Below are 13819 nucleotides of genomic sequence, written 5' to 3' on the forward strand. Positions count from 1 at the left end.
ACAGGGTCCCTATGCTGCTCGCCTGTGTGCCACTTGGTCCCTGCACAAATGTTCACCAACTAGCAAGGGAAAGTTTCCTACAATGGGAGAAGGAACAATGCAGCTCTGCCAATCAACCTTTGGCAGACGATTGGCAAGTACCTTCAGGAAAGTTTCCTAGAGATCTCTCTGGAGGATTCCCATGAAATCTCAGTATGCATTAACACTCTGTTCCACAGGGCCTCCACTGTGCAGCTGCACAGGGGAATATGAAGTAGACACAAGCAGAGCTAGTCTTGTACATTTCTATCCCTTAACCCACTTCTAGCATATAACAAAGCAAAGGACAGTTCTGCCTCATGTTACCAAGCAGCACAAACTCAAAATGAGCACTTACCAGAGCTGCATCATGCGTGCCAGAGATGGAGTGCTGGCTTGAACCCTCCAGGGTCAAGAAGAGGTCCTGGCTCATGGTACTGGATGACCTCGTTGCCTGTCCCATCTCATCCTTCAACTTCACTTCCTCGTCCACAGCTACATCCTCAGGGTTGAGTCCACTGACCACTGTCTCCAGCCCCCCCAGAGTCTCCATGGGTCTGTTGTTGGTGGAGGTGGCGTTGCTGCAGAGGATGGCATCCAACTTCTTATAGAAGTGGCAGGTCATCCGTACAGCATCAGAGCGATGGTATGACTCCCTTACCTTCTGGTACACCTATCTCAGTTCCTTTATCTTCGCAAAGCACTGATACATGTGCTGTTCGTAGCCCTTATCCAACATGCCACGAGAAATCTGACTGTATGTACTGAAGTTTCTACAGCTGGAGCAGAGCTGAGACTGCACAGCTTCCTCTTCCCACAGACCCTATGAATCCAATAACTCTGGTGTGCTCAAAATGGGAGAGTCTTTGCTGCATGGAGCTGCCATGGTCACTAGGAAGATGAGATATGAGCACTCCACACTGAGCAAACAGGAAGTGGAATTTCAAAAATTCCTGGTCCTTTAAGGAGGAAGGGGCAGCTGTCTGTGTAGCAGTGTTCAAACTGCTGACCAGAGTCACAATGGGCATTGTGAGACACCTTCCAGAGGTTATTTATGGTGACATAACCACCACAGTGTCACATAGACACTGTGTTGATCTAACTTTACTGCAAAAACTGTATGCCTCTCTTCAAGATGGTTTTGTTTTGTCAACAAAACAGGAGAGTTTTGTCAGCTAGAGGAGCATTGTAGTGTGTACACCTCCACTGTTTAGTTGACAAAAGCTAATTTTTATCAAAAAAACTTGTTAGTATAGACAAGGCCTGAGAATGAAGGACCAGAATATTCCCTTGGAGGTTTGAGTTTGTCATATTTCCTTTTTCCACCTTATGGTACACTATATACATGTACATGCATCTGAGCATATGGCCATTGATACTATGCTTGCAGAAATAATAGGTACTGCTGACCAGAAGCAGTGCTGACTGTGCTGTGTTAGTTCCAGAATATTATCATTAAAGCATAACAAAGGCCTCTCTGCATAGTCTGAGAAACTAATGGTCAGAAATGTCAGAAAATGGGACATAATGCAGATCTTCAAAGCAGAGAGACCTGTAAAAGAACCTAGGTCTAGAGAACATGGAAAGCCAACTAAAAAGAGAGACAAAGAGAAAAAGGTAGAAAAGGCCAGACCTAAAGTCCAGGGAATGAAAGCAGCAAGTACATTAGTACAACACCAGTTGAAGAATATAAGTCAGATGCAGAGGTGGGTATTGTAATGATATTGGGGCTTATTAAATAACAAATCAGTGAATGAGAAAGGAATAAAACATCAATAAAACAAACTGGAGAGCGTCTCTTGTGGACTGCTACACACAACCATGTGGTGTTCCCAATCTCTGCTTTCAGGGCACATCTCCAAATTCATATGTTCATAATAACATCCCTCATGAGGTAGCATCTCTAAATGTTAATCTCTACAAATTCCCTCTTAAGAGAAAAACAAATAAACTCATACACATAATAATAAAACAGCTAAACACCTATCTAATAACACATGCATTAAATTCTCAACCCATTACCAGATGAGCTGGAGAAAAGGATTCTCCAGGGGTGTGCTTCGATAAACCAGTAATGTTTTATACAGATTACCCTCACTGTAAAAAAAGTCTTTTTCAAGTGGTTCTGTACTGTCTGTATAGACCTTTCCACAAGTCCATTTGCTTGGGGGTAATTTGGACTTGATGTTTTGTGATGTATCAGTCTTATGATGTATCTTGCTATTAGTACTGTGCACTATGCAAATTTTTGGATGCAGAGAATAATAATTTGTGACTATTAACTAATCCTTTGATTGTAAAAAAGACAGTGCCTACTTTCTCATCAGGCTTTTGAGGAACTGGATGAGATCTCAGTGGCTCTGCCTGTTGGCATGGTTTGCATTTCAAGCATGAAAAGCAGTTTCGTACCACATTAGTAATGTTGTGATAGATCTGCAGACAATACAGCAGCTCTTGTGCTCATTGTTTGCACTTCTCAATTCCTAAATGACTCTCGTAGATCTTCCGTACCATTTCTTTTTGGAGGCTCATTGGAATTACACCTTACTGTCCTTGAAAATCACCACATCTATCACAGTAAGTTCATGTTTGCAGTTCCAATTGTCTCTTATACTTGGACAGAAACTGCTTATTTCTTTAGGCCACTCGTCAATTATCAGTTCTTTAAGGATTCCCAATGATTCATCGTTGTCTGTTTCCTTTCTTTTTTATTGCAGTTTCCTTTTACCTATGGGAATTGACTTCACAATCAGATCTACATAGGCTTGCATCTCTGTTTCTAAAGTCTTCTCTGGTTTCGTGGGAGCCACTGCCCTGGAAAGTGCATCTGCAGTGCACATGAATTTACTGGGCATGTAAGTCACAAACAAATCACACTTTTGCACTTTTAGCATCATTCTTTGAATCTTTAAGGTCATTTAGTGGTTTGCTAAATAACGCTATCAGGAGCTTGTAGTCTGTTTGAACTTTCAATGTCTGTCAATAAATATACTGACTGAAGCTGTCACAGGCAAACAATATTTCTAAAAGCTTCTTTTTGATCTTTGCATATCTGGTTTCTGCCTCAGTGAGTGATTTGGATGCAAATGCCAACGGTTGCCAACAATCTTCATGCTTATGTAAAAATCACTGCACCTAACCCAGACTGTGAAACATCTGCTGAGATTATAATAAGTCTTCCTGGTGCATAGAACTTCAACATTGGTTCTTGTATCAGTTGTTGTTTTAAATCCTACCCTGATTTCTCCAGTTCTGCACCCCAGTACCATTTATTTTTATTCTCTAGGAGTTTTCTCAAAGCTGTTGCTTTGGTAGATAGATTAGGTATGAATTTTCCAAGATAATTCACCATTCCCAGGAATTGTTGAACATCTTTCTTCGACTGCATCATTTCAGTGGCTGAAATCTTCCTCTTACCGGTTTTTACACCTTCGTTGGAAATAATGCCCCCAGCAAAAGTCAGTTCTGTAACCCCTAAACACAGTTCTCCCCATTTAGTTTGAGGTTTGCAGCTCTAGTTGCATCCAGGACTTCCTGACATCTATGATCATGCTCCTCTTTTGCTGAGTCCCAGATGATGATGTCGTCCATTGAGGTATCAACACCAATGACATATTTATAGATCAGATGTATGGTTTTGTGGTACACTTCTGGGTCTGAAGCTATGCTGAAGGGTAAGTGTAAGAACCTATATCTTCCAAATTGGGTATTAAATGTACATAGCTTTGAGCTTTCTACAGTTAATTTTAGCTGCCAAAAATGGGGGATGCATCCAAATTAATGAAATATTGAGCATTTGCAATCTGAGCATAATCTCTTTTCTGACTGGAAGTTTGAATTGTTCTCTTTTTATAGGCTTGCTGAGGTCTCTGGGATCTAAGTATATGCATAGCTGGCCACTGCTTTTCTGATAACTAGAGAGCTCACCCATTCTGTTGGCTCCTCAATTTTTTTTGTATTACTCACATTGCTTCCATCCTTCCAACCTCTGCCTTGAGTTTATCATGCAGTGCAAATAGCACCTTTCTACATGGATGGATAACTGGAGGGGCCTGCTTGTTAACTGGATTCTATGTTCACCCTGCGAGAAACCCAACCTGTGAAACAAGTCATGATATTCCCCAAAGGGTGCCTCATATCCAGATTGAATAGGATCTTGTAGTGAGAGCACCCATTTTACCAGACTGAGTTTCTCATATTCAGCCAAACCTAGAATTGTGTCACTTCTTTTGGCACTACAGGAACAGGAGCCTGTACATGGTGTTTTTATGGCTGATGCTAGCAATGCACCTCCTCTTCACTGGTACATTTGTTCCAGAATAACCAGTAACTTTTACTTTTCTGGTCCCAGTTTTGGTCTTATTTTTAGTCTCTCATAATCTTATTCAGACAAAATATTAACCTGATCTCCTATGTCCAGTTTCAGTGGAATAATTGTTCCATTCACTGTCATAGGCAGTATACAGTCCCTCTCATCAGGCTTGCTAGATCCTAGTATGTACACATCTATGAAAAACTCCTCAACCAGATTGTCTTTAGCTGAATAAGGACATAAGAACAGCCGTACTAGGTCAGATCAAATGTCCATAAGCCCAGTATCCTGTCTTCCAACAGTGGCCAATGCCAGGTTCCCCAGAGGGAGTGAACAAAATCCATTCCCTGTCTCACATTCCCAGCTTCTGGCAAACAGAGGCCAGGGACACGATCCCTGCCCAACCTGACTAATAGCCATTGATTTACCTATCCTCCACAAATTTATCTAGTTTTTTTTTGAACCCTGTTATAGTCTTGGTCTTCACAACATCCTCTGGCCAAAAGTTCCACAGGTTGACTGTGCATTGTGTGAAGAAATACTTCCTTTTGTTTGTTTTAAATCTGCTGCCTGTTAATTTCATTTGGGGATCCCTAGTTCTTGTTTTATGAGAAGGAGTAAATAGCATTTCCTTATTTATTTTCTCTAAACCAGTCATGATTTTATAGACTGCAATCATATCCCTCCTTAGTCATCTCTTTTCCAAGCTGACAAGTCCCAGTCTTATTAATCTCTCCTAATATGGAAGCCATTCCATAGCCGTAATCATTTTTGTTGCCCTTTTCTGAACCCTTTCCAATTCCAATATATGTTTTTTGAGATGGGGTGACCACATCTGCACACAGTATTCAAGGTGTGGGCATACCATGGATTTATACAGAGGCAATATGATATTTTTCTATCTTATTATCTATCCCTTTCTTAATGATTTCCAACACTTGGATTTTCTGTATTTGGGATCTGAAGCATTTTGCAAATTGATTATTTTTCCCACATTGCTGACAGTTTCCCCAAAGGCAACCCACTGTTTGTGACCCTGCTGTGATCCACACCTGCCACATGATTTTCTGTACCCAATCTTCCCCCTAGTAGTGGTTTTCATGGCAAGTGATTCGACTCTTTGATTTGACCTATTCTAGCGATATTCTTTTGTACTTAGTACATGGGCAAACCCTTCTGGTGAATTCAGCTCTTTGGTTGGTTTGTGCTTTCACAGTTTCTTTGGCCCTGCATATTTGGAGAGGTTTTCTTCTAAAGTTAAGTCTCCTTCATGGAGCAGTCTCTCTATTAACACATTGTCTTTAATGCCACAAATGATTCTATCTATGACCAGAGACTCCATCAGCTCACCAAAGTCACAAGCTTTACTGAGTTTCCTTAATTCTGTGACATATTGCTCTATGTTGTTATTTTTTTGCACGCATGCATGCAAAAAAATGTGTGCCTCTCAAAGTTTTCATTCCTTTTTAGCGTGCAATGTTCGTCAAATTTAGTCAGTATTTTACTTATCTTCATGCTTTTGCCTTCTTCAAACTTAAGTTATTATAAATCTCCAATGCTTCCTCCCCAACAACATGCAAAAAGATTGAGGATTTCATTTTATAATTATTTCCTCCGCCCCTGTGGCTGCTAAATACAATTCAAATCCCCGTCTGAATGTTTTCCAGTTCTCTGCAACGTTGCCTGACAATTGTAGACTGGAAGGAGGTCGCAACACATCTATTTTTTGCTCCTCCTCCCCAGGGCCGGCGCTTGCATTTGGGCAGCCTAGGTAATAGCCTAGGGCGCCAGGATTATTGGTGGGCAGCATTTTGCTGGAGGAGGCGGCAGGCGGTTCCGGTGGACCTGCCGCAGTCGTGCCTGCAGAGGGTCCGCTGATGTGCGGCTCTGGTGGAGCTGCTACAGTTGTGCCTGCGGACGGTCAGCTGCTCGCATGGCTCCGGTGGACCTCCCGCAGGCATGACTGTGGCAGCTCCACCAGAGCCGCTGGAGCAGCCGATCGTCTGCAGGCAGGACTGCGGCAGCTCCACTGGAGCCACGGGACCCACGCGTGGGGAGGCGAAATTGCCATGCACTTAGGGCTCTCAAACCCGCCCGTCCTGCTCCTCCCCCTTTTTATGCTAGTCAAGCTACTATTGTGCTCACCAGATACACTGAAAAGCCTTTGTGCCTGGTGTTCCATGTGCTTCTCTGGGGTGCCTCCCTTTGTCTCTGCTTTCAGTTGCAAACAGAGGAGTTAACTTCAAAATGACTGGACTTTCCTTCTTATTCAGCACTTCTGACACCATGTAACAATCTTGGGGTTCATGAATTAACCAACCAGGGAATGAGAAAGAAATAAAACTTCAATAAAACAAACTGGAGAGCATTTCTGGTGAACTGCTGCACACAGCAGTGCAGTGTTCCCAATCCCCACATTCAGTGCATATCTTCAAATTCCTATGTTCATAATACTGACCCTTATGAGAGAGAATCTCTAAATTATAATCTACTACCAACGTATCTCTTCAGAAATAATCTACCATTTTATTCACTGAGGGCCAAGGGGGGCAAGCACAGGCATGCCTCACCAATAATCATCAGGGGTTGTGGCAGGGGGACGGAGAGCAAATTCTTCCTGGGCCAATGGTGGGGAGAGTGGGGGTGAAGAAAGCAAGTTCCTCCTAACTCTGGGACAGTGGTGGGGATGGGGAAGAGTGAGCTTCTCCGGCCCTGGGGCCATGGCAAGTGCACAGAATGTGCCCCTACAAAAGGGATTAAATTTAAATTCCTGTACAGGGCTCTGCTTTTACTTAAAGGTTACAGACTGACCATATTTTGCTTTTCAATATAATACATATTAGAACCTAGTCTAATTCAGGAAGGGTATTTCTGTATTGGAGGAAGTGTGCTGTTGTGGAAAGTAATTAAAGAGTTAAAACCATAGATCTCAGAAGTAGTGCTAACTATTTGTTTCTCTTCCAGGTTATTATTAGGAAAGTCAAGCGATTAAAAAGATTAATTGTGATTAATCACACTGTTAATAATAGAATACTATTTATTTAAATACTTTTGGGTGTTTTCTAGATTTTCAAATATATTTATTTCAGTTACAAAACAGAACACAAAGTGTACAATGCTCACTTTATTTTTATTACAAATATTTGTGCTGTAAAAAACTAAAAGAAATAGTATTTTTCAACTCACCTCATACAAGTACTGTAATGCAATCTCTTTATAATGAAAGTTGAACTTTAAAATGTAGAATTATGTACAAAAATTAATTACATTCAAAAATAAAACAATGTAAAACTGTAGTGCCTACAAGTCCACTCATTCCTACTTCTTATTCAGCCAGTTGCTCAGACAAACAAGTTTCTTTATCTCCTGGAAATGTAATGCTGCCCACTTCTTGCTTACAATGTCACCTGAAAGTGAGAACAGACATTTGCATGGCACTGTTGTAGCTGGTGTTGCAAGATATTTATGTTCCAGATGCGCTAAAGATTCATATATCCCTTCATGCTTCAACCACCATTCCAGAGGACATACGTCCATGCTGATGATGGGTTCTGCTTTATAACGATCCAAAGCAGTGTGGAGCATGTTCATTTTCATATACTGAGTCAGATGCTACCAGGAGAAGGTTGATTTTCTATGTTGGTGGTTAAGTTTCTGTAGTTTCCACAATGGAGTGTTGCTCTTTTATGACTTCTGAAAGCATGCTCCACACATCGTCCCTCTCATAATTTGGAAGGCACTTCAGATTCTTAAACCTTCGCTCCAGTGCTGTAGCTATCCTTAGAAATCTCACATTGGTACCTTCTTTGTGTTTTGTCAAATCTACAGTGAAAGTTTTCTTAAAACGAACAACATGTACTGGATCATCATCCGAGACTGCTATAATAGGAAATATATGGCAGAATGTAAGAAAAACAGAGCAGGAGACATACTATTCTCCCCCAGGAGTACAGTCAAAAATGTAATTAACACATTATTTTGTAATGAGTGTCATTAGCATGGAAGAATGGCAGAAGCGTGGAAGAGCATACAAATATTTAGCATATCTGGCATGTGAATACCTTGCAATGCCAGCTACAAAAGTACCATGTAAACGCCTGTTCTCACTTTCAGGTGATATTGTAAAGAGAAGCCAGAAGCATTATCTCCCATAAATGTCAATAAATTTGTTTGTCTTAGCAATTAGCTGAAAAAGAAATAGGACTGAGTGAACTTGTAGGCTCTAAAGTTTTACATTGTATTGTTTCTGAGTACAGTTATGTAACAAAAAAAATTTACTTTTGTAAGTTGCTTACATGATAAAGAAATTGCATTAAGGTACTTGTATGAGGTGAATTGAAAAATACTATTTCTTTTGTTTATCATTTTTACAGTGCAAATATTTGTAATAAAAATAATATAAAGTGAGCACTGTACACTTTGTATTCTGTGTTGTAACTGAAATCAATATATTTGAAAATGTTGAAAAACATCCAAAATATTTAATAAATTTCAGTTGGTATTCTATTATTTAACAGTGCAATTAAAACTATGATTAATCAATCACAATTAATTTGAGTTAATCGTGTGAGTTAACCGATTAATCGACAGCCTTAGTTATTACTTATGAAGCAATTATCTCAATTTTAACCATATATACCTCCCTCCCTAAATTTGCTCCAGATTAAAACACAATACAGCTGGTATTACCAGTAAAAGACCTGATGGTGACAGCATGGGGAACATATGAATGACCATTGATCAAGCACTATGATCTACTGTGCTCATATTGGTACATGCAGTCATCACAGAAGGTCACACATAAACTTTATGCTAACTTTGTGTCAAGCTGGCATATTAACTTTATCTAGCAACAGTGATGTTCATAATATGGTCAAATGTTCACAAATTATGGTCACATGGTTGCAGTGACCACCTAATTAATATTCTGTATTGCAAAGTCTGCTAGTACTATATCATATAATATTTGTATTAGACCCTGTTGTGGGTAGAATTAAAACCTCATTCAAAACTGATGTACGAATGTGACCTTCATTTAAGATAGTTGTAAGAGACAGTTAAAGGGTCACATCCAAGGCTTTGTCTACACTGGATGACAAAACTTTTGTCATTCAGAGGTGTGAAAAAATACATACCCCGAATGACAAAAGTTTTGCTGATGAAAAGCATTAGTGTGAACAGTGCTTTGTCGGTAGGAGAGCTCATTGGGGATAGAAATTTTTTGTTTGTCGGAGCTCTCTCCTGCCAACAAATTGTGCACTACACTGTGTGCCTTTTTAGCTGCATGGCTGTAGTGGCACAGCTGTAGACATAGCCTAAAACAAAGCCTACTAGATCCTATCCAGAAACTAGCACCATGTGGGCAGAGCGTTCCACTGGGTATTGTCACAAACTGTGAGTGGGTATGTGGGAGAGCACACAGAAACGGAGAACAGACAAGAACAGGGAGAGATAGACACAGAAAGCAAGAAAGTCAAGCAATAGTCTGTGAGTACGGTGTGACCCTAGGAAAAGCAAGAGAGGAAGCTCTGTTAGCTAACTGGTGTTGGCTAAAAAGGCCTGAGGCCGTAAGCTAAGAAATTGCTCTTTTTGTTCTTGGTTCCTCCTGCATTCAAAGAAGCAGGACTTTGTACATTTCTTGCAAATATACAAGATTGCACCAAAGAATATATCTGACTTCATCAACTTCTATTTCTAGCTGTAGCATTCCCAGAGTCCCAAAATTTGAATAGCTGTTCAGGTAGAAACAGGGCAACAATACATATAAGCTATTAAACTAGTATACCAATATGAGGGATATAGAATAGTGTTGTTTTTTTCCAGACAACCCATGCCAAGCCTTAAGGAGCCTCCCAGAGGTGAAAGTAAGCTGGTATGGTCTGGTACGACGTACCAGCAAGAGCCAACATGCCATGCCAGATTGGACCAGCTTCCGTGGCGGTATTTTAAAAGACCCAGGTCTCTAGCCGCTGTGGGGAGTCCTGGGCCCTTTAAAGCACCGCCGGAGCTCTGGCAGCTGGGCTTGGGCAGGAATTTAAATGGCCCAATGCTCTTACCACTGTGGGGAGCCCCGTGCCCTTTAAATCTGTGCTCAAGCCCAGCTGCTGGAGCTCCAGTGGGGATTTAAAGGGCCCAGTGCTTCAGTCACTGCGGAGAGTCCCGGGCCCTTTAAATCCCCACTGGAGCTCTGGCAGCCAGGCTTGGGTGAGGATTTAAAGGGCTCAGTGCTCTGGCCGCTGCGGGGAGCCCCGGGCCCTTTAATTCCCCCCTGAGCCCCAAGGCTCCCAGCCACCTCTGCAGCTGGTGATTTATGTAGTCAGATGAAGTCAGCTGGTGCAGCTCTAGGGTGATTTAAAGGCCTTGGGGCTCCCAGCCACAGCCAGAGCCCCAGGGCCTTTAAATCTTGAAAGGCCCCACCTCCTCCAGTTGAGGCCACACCTTTTCTGGTTGAGGTCACGTCTCCGCTCAGGACTCTGGCGTGCCAGTAAGTCCTTTAAGTTACTTTCACCCCTGGAACCTTCTATTTTCATTCTATTCTCAACTCCCACACTTAAGGACCTAAAGTAGAGATGGCTATTCATCCAGGCAAGCAGACTGAAGTCAGGTCCCCATGAAATCTCTAAACACTATTCCTGAACCAGGCTAGGGAGTCACTATTAAGTGATGTGATGTTTGCCCATGGTATGTGCTGACCCAGCATGAAATGGCTGAGTTGAATATTGAATTTGAGATTCTCCAATCTAGCAGTGCATCTTGCTGCTGACAGGTGACCAAGCTAGCCAAGTAGTGCTGAGTTAATGCTGAATTTCGTTCTGCTTTCATTCGGTAATAAAGGTGTTAAATAGTTAAATGGTGTTTTGAGGAACACAAGGAACTCAGTCATGGCAGCTGTTTCTTTTTTCCTTTCGGTTTTCACATAAAATGTGCTAATTTGAAAAAAAAAAACCTACTAAACAAACCAACAACAGATGCAAACATGTCAATAATAAGATCTTCAAAGGCAGGCCTTAATAGGTTTTTTTAAAATCAGTTGTGAACTAGGTGTGAATAAAAATAATTAATACTTGACAGTGGAGCATGTTAGTACCGTTATAGTTATGGTTGTACTAGCCATTCCTTTAGAGACTCTTTAGTGTCAGGAACCTACAAATTTCACTCCTCATTTAAACTTGGTAAGATATTCAAAAGTATAAACTTAATAAAATAGTAAAATAATTTAAAAAAATAAAAATCAGGCTATTTCAACAGTTGATTAGTTATAGTTAATATAGTCGCAGAATCCCATAACTGGAAGCTGAATATTTTCTTTAATGAATATTCACTGGTCCTATCCCATGTTGCAGACTAGATTCCCACTCCTCAAAGATATTTATGTGCTATGCAGAGAAACACCTAAATATCTCTGAGGAATTGGTTGTAGGTCCCTTCAGCCATTTTTTAATACTAAATTATTACTTTTTAAAAATGTCTATTTTTTGTAAAGTAACTTCCAAAACAACATTTATACATACCTATTCACATTAATCCTGTAATGGCTTCATTGTAGAAAAGGTCTGTTTAAAAGTTCCAAAGGTGCCACTTTTAAAATGCACCTCTAAAAGTGTTCTTAAGCAAAGCATATAAAACAGTCCTTTAAAATATTGTGTTTGTATGCATTATGCACCCAAATGTCTCTGCTCTGAATTTTATTGTTTTTGTGGGCTTAGGTCAACCTCAAGACAGAACTTAATTTATGTGGTTTAATATTTATTAAGGAAAACTGGTAAACTAAAAAAAATACACATTTATATTTCAGTAATCATTCTTAGTAATCAGTTAATTTCACTACTAAGGCCTGAAAAACTTTGCTTTTAATTTTTTTAAAAAATGGATCCAGGAGTCTACAAAGTGATGTGCACTTTGTACAGGCTTAATATGTCTATAGATACAAGCATTTAAAGTCAAGAGTGATATATGGTGTACTAAAATAATTAGATGCAATTTATATATTGTTTTATCCTTTATAAAATATTTTTCTGATACTGTACAAGTAAAAGTCTTCCATAACATTCACATTACCAACTGTAAAATGAATTAGTTAATGATACATATTTTTACAAATTGTTTTCCATGCTTGGAAAGTTAGGATTGTTATGACCATGCTGATGTATCTCATTATACACTTATGATAGCAAATTAATGTTATTAGGAAGTATATCTGCATGAAAGTTTGTTACTAATTTTAGCATCTGAATCACATAATAATTTGCTTATTTAGAAACTTCATGGAAGTCTACAGATTGATGGAAACCTACAGAGTTCTTACACTGTGTAGAAAGGTGAACAGATTGAAAATGAAAACAGCATCAACACCCATGAACCCACTAGATGATCCTGATTTTATCTTCAAATGAACTGAACTTTATACAGACAGTGAGTAACCTAGGATTTCTCAGAAAGTCACGTTCCTTTTAAATAGGAAGATATGGATCTTCCTAAACTCTATGTCTATGCTACCTGTGTCAAACAATGATATGACAATTCATAAATGACTGAAGAAAAGCCAAATGATCACAAGCAGAAGCAAGATGCATATCTCCTAAAGCCCAGAAAACTGCTATGATTGCTCTACCCATGAAGAGAGATGATTTTAACTCCACCAGGGTGAACAGTAAGGTCCCAATACTGCATATCATAACACATATGTTAACCTTTACTCATTTGAGTAGTTTCACTGAAGTCAACAAGATTACTCACATGCATAATGTTCAGAACATGTTTCTCTGCAAGATCAGGGCCTAATAGAATGAATTGCACCCTCAGCAGATGATGGGATGAATTGCACCTTCAGCAAATTTGCAGATGACACTAAACTATGGGGAGAGGTAGATAAGCTGCAGGGTAGGGATAGCGTACAGAGTGACCTAGATAAATTGTAGGTTTGGGTCAAAAGAAATCTGATGAGGTTCAACAAGCACAAGTGCACAGTCCTGCACTTAGGAAGGAAGAATCCCATGCACTGCTACAGGCTGGGGACCGACTGGCTAAGCAGCAGTTCTGCAGAAAAGGACCTGGGGATTACAGTGGACGAGAAGCTGAATATGAGTCAGCAGTGTGCCCTTGTTGCCAAAGAAAGCCAATGGCATATTGGGCAGTATTAGTAGGAGAACTGTCAGCAGATTGAGGCGATTATTGTCTTCTATTCGGCACTGGTGAGGCCACACCTGGAGTATTGTGTCCAGTTTTGGTCCCCCCACTACAGAAGGGATGTGGGCAAATTAGGAAGAGTCCAGCAAAGGGCAATGAAAATGATTAGATGGCTGGGGCACATGACTCATGAGGAGAGGCTGAGGGAACTGGGTTTATTTAGTCTGCAGAAGATAAGAGTGAAGGGGGGTTTTGATAGTAGTTTTCAACTACCTGAAGTGGGGTTCCAAAGAGGATGGAGCTCGGCTGCTCTCAGTGGTGGCAGATGACAGAACAAGGAGTAACAGTCTCAAGTTGCAGTGG

This window comes from Chelonoidis abingdonii, chromosome 5, assembly GCF_003597395.2.
Source record: "Chelonoidis abingdonii isolate Lonesome George chromosome 5, CheloAbing_2.0, whole genome shotgun sequence".
In the NCBI taxonomy this organism is placed as follows: domain Eukaryota; kingdom Metazoa; phylum Chordata; order Testudines; family Testudinidae; genus Chelonoidis; species Chelonoidis abingdonii.